The sequence below is a fragment of the Cavia porcellus genome, unplaced genomic scaffold, assembly GCF_034190915.1.
Source record: "Cavia porcellus strain 051 isolate PalLab524CR breed Dunkin Hartley unplaced genomic scaffold, mCavPor4.1 scaffold_1, whole genome shotgun sequence".
NCBI lineage: Eukaryota > Metazoa > Chordata > Mammalia > Rodentia > Caviidae > Cavia > Cavia porcellus.
In genome coordinates, this window is record NW_026947484.1 from 49,226,099 (window position 1) to 49,234,307 (window position 8,209).

Consider the following 8,209-nt stretch of genomic DNA (forward strand, 5'->3'; position numbering starts at 1 on the left):
TAAAGGTCCCCCACGCAGCTTGGGGAGCCGAGAGGTCCCTAGTGTGGTTTTCAGCGTGGCCAGCAAACACTGTGGTCACTGCAGAGATCTGGTCAGCCCAAGTCCCAAAGGCATTGCCAGCACTTTGGCAGGCTCAGGACTCAGCAAACAGCTAAGCGTGGCCACACTGGACTGGGCTTGCCACCTTCAGCAGGGCCTTCACATCTATTCCGTGGGGGCCTGCTGACACTGGTGGCCCAGGGCTTCAAGTTCTGGGTGGGTCCTCAGCTCGTTATTGTTTATAGATGAATACACCTCTGATTCATCCATTCCCAAAGGAGCAGGGTGGAGGGTCGATAAGGACATGGGAAAGACAGGCTCAGTCAAGAGAAGCGGAGTGTTTCCGTCCATTTTCCTGAGGTTGGGATAGTGTAAAGGGGAGGTTTAACTTGGCTCATGGTTCTGGGGATTTGGCCCATAGTCAGTTGGCTCCAAGGCAGGAATATCACAGAGGAAGGGCACCATGGGACAAACTATCTTAGTTCATGGGGGCCAGGAAGCAAGGAAACAGTATCATAAAAAAGGGAGGAAGGACCAGATAATACCCAAGGTCACATCCCCATGACCTGCCTGGACACACCCAGAAATGTACTTTTCTAATCTGCTAGGTGAAAGAGTTTTGGCCCAGACAGGTCACTGTAGCCGGTAAAGCCAAGGAGCTCTATCTCCCCCACCGCTAGGAATCTACCTCAGGCGCCACACTAGTGCCAATGGGCTATCTGTGCATCCCTAAGGTCCCCTCAGGCACCACCCCTAACCTAAGCTACATATAGGCCCCCACTCCATGTGTTCCACGGAGAGATTGCCGACCCCCGGGGGAGATGCCGCACGCCTCAAGGGATTGGGGGTATCTCTTCCCGCATTCTCAAAATAAAGGTCATTTTTATTTCATACTTCTTATCTTTTTAAAAAAATTTTATTTAAAAGGAAAAAGAGAAAAAACAAAACAAAACAAAGCGGTGTAAGGGTACAAGTAATACAGAACTACAAAAAAAAGTAAGAAATCACCAGTTAATAGATTACACATTATCATCTTAGAGATAGTTGCTCAAGTCACAGTATCAAAGCATACAAAGTGGACATTCAAACAGTGAGACTGCAAACAGTTGTGTTCAATGATCCAACCAAAAACATTAATATGGTTAGCTATTTAACACCCCTAAACACACTTGCAGTTGTATCCTTTAGAGCACTTTTTTTCCCCTCTCTTTTTTACAACAAAATTTACACATTTTGGGTTTGTTACTCCTTAGTTTTTATTACTTTTTTTTGGAAGAGAATAAAGTCAAATATGGCAAAACAAAGCTGTCAGTCAAAACCAAGGATAGACATAGTACATGATGTAAAAACAGAGTACAAGGTTATCAGCAATGGTTACCATAATGCCTCTTGCTTCCTTAAAAAGAATTGTCTATCTCATTAGGTATTATAAAGTTGAACTGAATAGTAGAGAACAAGACCAATAAAACTTAAACATTGTAAACATTACAGGACTTCCAAAGAAGATAATAATCAAACCAGAATGGGCATCTCAGTGAATCTTATTGCCTTCAAAGTAGTTGCCTATACCCTCAAACTTGATACTATCATACAGAACGGAACAGAGTCTAATCAGTCAAAACAAGATAGTGGGAGTATTACAGGACTTCAAATCAAATTAATAGGAAATCAAAAGGTTACTATAATATATCCTGCTAATTTTTAAAATTTTTCCCCTTAATTAAAAAAACCATAAAAAATAACTAAATAATTTTTTTAATAAATAAGGGAGAGATTGAGATAAAAGAGGACATAACAACATAACAATACAGGTCAAAGCATGACTGTTTCAGCAACCTAGTGCTTCACCACCAAATAACCCGACTTAATAGTAGTTACCATACTGTCTTTTTCCTTGAAATATTTGAATATAACTTCATATACTATAGCTTCAAATATTTCCATTCAAGAAGCCCAGAATAAAGCCATTCCAATTAATAAGTGAAAACTTTATAAGGCTTCAAGGCCACATAATGGGGAATCATGATTACCACATACTTTTATATATTTGAAACTATAGAAATGATCCCTGAAAGTAAGCCTTCATACTTCTTATCTGTTCAGCCACCACCAGTCCCCCACAGTTCTATCACTAGGCACTTTGCAAGCCAACCAAGATGCCAAATAAGCTTCACCATCACAGTGAGAAAGAAGGATCATGTAGAGAGAAGAAACTGGAAGAATCCATAACGAGGAAGGTTTGGGTCTAAACACCGCCGAATCCCCCACGGCCCTAGCTGTGCGTGGGAACCATGGGTCATTCCCCAGTCCCGGGACCACAGAGCCTCCCAGAGACACACACCGTGCACACAGCCAGACGCACATGCAGAGACCGGGTCAATGGGACTTCAGGCCCTTGCAAGCAGGAGGGCACCGACTTCCCCGATTCTCTACCAGGCTCAGAGTCAGGAGTAGGGTTCGGGGTCCTAGGAGTGTTGTCCTTCCGGGCAAGGAGAAAAGGGGCCATCATAGGATAAGCCCTGCTGTGAAAACAGTCTCTTTTGAGTGCTGAATTGTAATCTGCATGGAGTCCCTTCCCGTAACAGCAGCTATAATAACATAGCAATGGTGTTTATTGATCCTGCACCAGGTCCTAAGCACTTCACCTGCTAAGTACTCTACAGAGAGCACCGACTTAGAATCCCAGCAGCACTACCGAGCACTGTTCCTGTTCACAGATGAAGAAACTGAGGCCCAGGGAGCTTACAAAACTGGCCCCAATCCCTCTGCTGGTGAGCTGCGGAGCCCCATGGACACCTGAGCTGTCTGTTCCTGGGGTCCCCCCCATGGGAGCGGTCACTTCACCACCGCCTTTGGTGAGATACGAAGTTTATGAACCCCTCAAGGTCAAGCTTCCCATTTGGGCTGTTATTTCATTAAGTCAGGGGGCCTGATGATCCTTCCGCATCACCTCCTGAGGTAGACTGAACGCCACCCGTCATGTTTGTCACTGTGTCCTTGGGAAGGCCATAATGGGGAGGCATGGGATGAGCTGGACCTCCTCTCCTACAAGGATCCTGAGACAGAAAACCAGCCCCTGGGCCACAGTGGAGCCTCTCGTAGTCCTAGGCACTTCCTGTTCTGCTCTCCGCCACCCTGAGCCCATCGCTGCCCCACAACACCCTCATCAAGACTGGGGGTCCACTGCCAGCCCACTGCCTGTAAGACTTAGCTTCCTCTCCACACTGTCATCAAACACACCCTCCCATGGAGCAGTTGTTCAAACATTGACAAAATTAAAATTCAGTAAGCCAGGGAAAAGATTTTATATTGTAAAGATCAAATTCAATCCACAAGAAAGCGCTCTGAAAAATGCAAAGCGGTTTGACAGGGATTAACAGAAAATAGTGTCACACCTCAACATCCAACCTAATGCTTCCAGATGGTTCCAGAAGGCAGGCCTCTTCTCCATGGCAGCCACCTGAGTGTGTCACACGCTCTGTCCCACATGTCCTCTCCTCTGACCACTGCAAATCCCACACAAAATGTCCCCGAGCCCCTTTAAATACAAATCCCTGTCACAATGTCCCGGGTCTCAGCCTCTAGTTTCCGACAAGCTACGGAGACCTCAGGGCTCTTTTACCTCAGCGAAGTTCTAGGCTCCCCGATGCCATGTCTGCTTTCCTACTGGAAAAACTTTCAGCCTTGGAGTTGATATCACCTTCCATGCTTTTCTGTCACCAAGTGCAGTTAGTTTTGGCCAATTCCTTCAGAGTCAAAATGCAAAGTAAAAGATACAACTTGAATTTCTCCCTTTCTAGTAGCTCATCACGTAGGCACCCACACTGAATTCTCCTGACCGTGACCTCTCTGGGCTCTTTAGGCCTGGACTGACTCTAAGGACTGGGAACTATAACGTACAGTTTAACTATGTGTTAAAACCTGCAGCTTGAGCTGGGCATGGTGGCACATGTCTGTAATCCTGGCACATGAGAGGCTGAGGCAGGAGGATTGCAACTTCAAGGCCAGACTGGGAAATGTCATAACACCTATACTCCCACCCCCCAAAACAACAATCCTCCTGTCCCTTCTCATATTTGGGGTACCAGTGTGGTCCTTGTTCCTCTGGGGTGCATCTACCTGTCAGGAAGGACTGAGGTGTTCCTCTAGCCTGGGTGTAGTGAGAGCAGCTGCCCCTGCTGACAGGAGAAGCCACTGTCCTCCTGGGCTTTCCGTTGTCCTGGGCCTTCCAGACACCTGACTCCTCAGAAAGCCAGGCTAGGAACTGGCAAAGCACCTGATTCCAGAGCCATCGTCTGCCTTCTCCCAGTGCCAGCATCGCCACCACGGAACAGGACCTGTGGAAGGGAAGCACCAGGCAAGTGCCCAGCGGCCACCCAGACCTGCTGTGTCTCCCCGCCTGGGCCCTGCAAGGCAGCCCATGCAAGGCCACTCAGGGAATTGAGCGCTGGCACTGGGGAAGGTGGAGTGCCCAGGGATAACTAATGACAGTTCAGCACCACCTCTTCAGCAGCTCCAGGGACCTGCCAGTCAGTATCCCACAGAGTGCTTAATCCAAGATACTAAAATTAGCAACGAGATGTCTGCTTTCCTCCTACCAAGCTGACAGATGCTTTAAATTGTAATAAAGGGAAACTACACTTAGCTGGCTAGAAACTCGGGTACAATCAGCTGGGCTCAGTATTGCACTCATGGAATTCCAGCAGCCCAGGAGGCTGAGGCAGGAGGACTGCAGGTTTAAATCAGTTTGAGCAACTTAGTGAGTGTCTTAGTTACTTTTTGCTCGTCGCTAAGACAAAATACCTGAAGCCCAAAGTTGGCAAAGGAAAGGTTTATTTCTTACAGTTTTTGGAGGTTTCAGTCCACACTCAGTTGGCTCCAAGACAGGCGGGCATGGCTGGGCTGCCTTCCATGGCGGCTGCAAACAGCAAAAAGGAACCGGCAAAGAGCAAGACACACTTTCTTCCTGCCATTACATCACATCCTGGCTCCACCCCTTTGTGGGTGGAGCACTGACACCATCATCCAAGCACTAGACAATGAACGAATAACAAATGCACAATTCAAACTCATGAGGCCTGGGGGCCACAGACATAAACCATGACAGTGAGACCCTGTCCCAGAATAAAAACTTTACACTGAGGGACATAGCTCAGTGGGAAGGTCCTGGGCTCAATTCCCAGTGCCGAAGAAAAGGAAAGAAAAACAGGAAAGGAAAGAGAAAAAAAAGAAAGAGAGGATGAAAGCTCTAGACTTGGTCAGGACATTTCAACAGGGTTGGAGTCTGACACAAGAACCCAAGGCTGCTGGGCCAGCATGGCCACATGCCAGGGTAGAATGGCACCTTCTGAGACCCCGGGACAATCAGGACATCCTAGGATTCTCCTTCCCTGGGATCCCACCACTGGGGGTTGTTTAAATACGATCAGAACTTCCCTGAATGGAAATAGTACCCAAGGCCCCAAGCTCCAAGAAATACTGACACCAAGTAAATTCACATTTGACTCTGCAAGATTTGTGAAGTTTCATAAAACAGGGTGTGTTGGTGGCTTACGGATTGAATGTCAATATTCAGGCTCACTGCATTAGTCACTTTCCTGTCACTGATACAAAACGCCCACACCGTAAGGAGGAGAGGTTTACTTTGGTTCATGGTTTCAGTGGTTCGGTGGATGGTATTCTGGCTCCAGGGCAGAAACAGCACGATAGAAGGGTCTGCAGAGGACAGCTGCTCATGTCATGGTAGCTGGAAAGCAGAAAGAAAAGAGAGGTGCTGGGGACAAGAATGTGGCCTTCCAGGTTACAGCTTCTGTGATCCAACACTTCCGGCCAGGCCCCACCTCCAAACAGCAGTCAGCTCCACACCCATCACTGGTCAATCCACTGATGACCATGGCGCCCATGATGCAAATCCTTCAAGGCCCTCACTCTGAGCACAGAGTGGGGGACATTTTTAATCTAAACCATAACACTTAACTATCCAAAAAAAAAGGCCACATTGAAATCAGAGCCTGATTGGTCCAGTATTTCATGGTGGACATGTGTCTCCCTCCTTGGAACCCAGGGGGACGGAGGGAATTAGTCAGACCCATGGCAGCTTTGTGGTCCCCGGGTCAGCCAGACCCTGGCCCAGCAGTGTCCCCAGGGAGAGGGTGCAGAGCCTGCAGCTGACCCTTAAAATGCATACACACGCTCAATCATGGAGGAAGGAGCGATGTCCTCAGCCTGCAAGCCCTGTCCTCTCCAGGCACAGTCACATCTCCATCATGACACAGATTCTCCACCTCTGTGTTATGCAGTCTGGAACTGGTGGGGCCGAGAAGCTCCATGTTCTCATTAGGGGAGAGGCATGGAGCCAGCCCACCGGAAGGAGACTTAAAAGATGGTCCCCAGCATCCCAGCCCCTGGAAAACATGCCTTTCCTCATGTCCCTTTCTACAGCTCTGTCCCTAGAGTGGCTGTCACCACAGTAGAGCCACCACCCGCTCTCAGCATGAATGGGCCATAAATCCCTTCATGCTCCTGAAAAGCAAATAATCCTCAGTGGACAGAGTAGCTCTGATTAAAGGCACCACGGAAAGAAGAAGGGTGGCCTCCCAGGCCCAGCCAGGTGTGTGGGGAGGGACCCGTGATCTGGCAGAGAGAGCAGCTCAGAGTCAAGCTGAGGACCACCCCCAGCCCCACAACCCCAGGATGTCACACACTGGACATCATGGAGGAAGAGCTACCCCAGCTGTGACCCGCAGTCTCAACCCCAGCCCAACGCACTGCGGGGTCACTCTCTGGGGTTGTGCCTGCTGGCTCTGATCTCTGGGGCCACCAGAAGTGGAGCTGAAATGAACTTGGATGCTCTGACCATGGGGAAAGGAGCCCAGGGATCCCACGGGCCTGAGCCCAGCTCAGAACTCCAGGGCCCCGCTGCCGAAAGGAAAAGGCCTGGAAAAAGAAACCAAGCACTACCCTCTCCCGGGGACCACACAGCTCTCAGGCACATTCCTGCGAAGAGAAACCAGCCGTCACTCATCAAACACCTCCCGATGCCAGAGGAGGACACAGCAGTGCTGGTCCACGATTCAGGATGCAGGGAGGGTAGGACACCTGTCTCTGGTCCCCCCACTTCTATGAACAGGAGACTGGGCCTCCAATAGACAGCCATCTGCAAGTGTTTCCGTGCCAGTGTGCATGTGTGCACGTGTGTCTGTCCCCAGCACTGGGACGGGAAATGCTGTCTCTTCCTTCTAACCAAATTACTCTGTTTTCTGACCTTAAAAAAGAACAGCAGGTTTCCTTGGACGATTTCAAACCTTATTAGCCCCAGTGGGAAGTGACGCTTTAATGGGGCCGCGACGCGCTCAGCCTGGCGTCCACGCACGGCCCTTCTCCTTGGCGACACCACGGCCGCTCCGCTTTAATTTCCTCGCTCGCCTGATAAGGAGCTGGCAAATGCAATTTGTGAGGCTGCAAGCCGGGCAAACTCCAGGCTATTAGATGAGTCACAGGCGATCCAGGCCCCTGCGCCGAGCTCTGCGGAAGGACAGAAATGAGCTCTGATTTGTGGGCCGATAGCATGGGGTGGACGCGATTTTCTCAGCGTCTGGGAGCTGCGGGCCCTGCCCTCTCGGTTTCGGGTTCAGTGTCATCCTTCATCAAGGGAGGCTTCGCTCACCTCGCAGCCCGGCTTGCCAGAATCTTCCTGCAGACCTGCAGCCTGGCAAGACCAGGCAGACAGAGAGCATCAACAACTAATGCTTTTGAGCACTTAGCAAGCAATACTCTGGTGCTTTACATAAATTATCTCTCAAACTGGGCCAAGTGGCACACGCTGGTAATCCCAGCACTTGGGAGGCTGAGGCAGGAGATTCACCATGAGTTTGAGGCCAGCCTGAGCTACATAGTGAGACCCTGTCTCAAAAACAAAACAGAACAATTTGTTTTAGTTGTTAAATAAACTCTTTCATTAATTTTCCTAACAAAAGGAAGGGTAGTACTATTACCCAATATTCAAATGAGGCGACAGGGCCCAGAGAACAAAGCAGTAGAGGGTGGGGGACCTGACTGCCCCCAACAGACCTCACCCTGCCAAGGGACCTCAATATCACTCAGCAGGAAATCCAGATTGTTCCATGAAAGTCCGTGTGTTTAAGGATCAGCAACACCACCCCCCCCCATG

General features: G+C 49.3%; 1 long non-coding RNA gene across 2 annotated transcripts; it reads right to left on the reverse strand.

Moving 5' to 3' along the window:
- Window positions 1–933: 933 nt before the first annotated feature.
- On the reverse strand, window positions 934–4,458 carry LOC134471071 (uncharacterized). 2 transcript variants are annotated; one of them, XR_010040433.1, is made up of 3 exons: window positions 4,159–4,458; window positions 3,662–3,785; window positions 934–3,545 (listed from the first exon to the last, which is right to left on the reverse strand). It is a non-coding gene; the product is annotated as an uncharacterized LOC134471071 (long non-coding RNA). The 2 variants fall into 2 exon arrangements; XR_010040424.1 differs by having other exon boundaries at window positions 934–3,785.
- Between the last annotated feature and the right edge of the window lie 3,751 nt (window positions 4,459–8,209).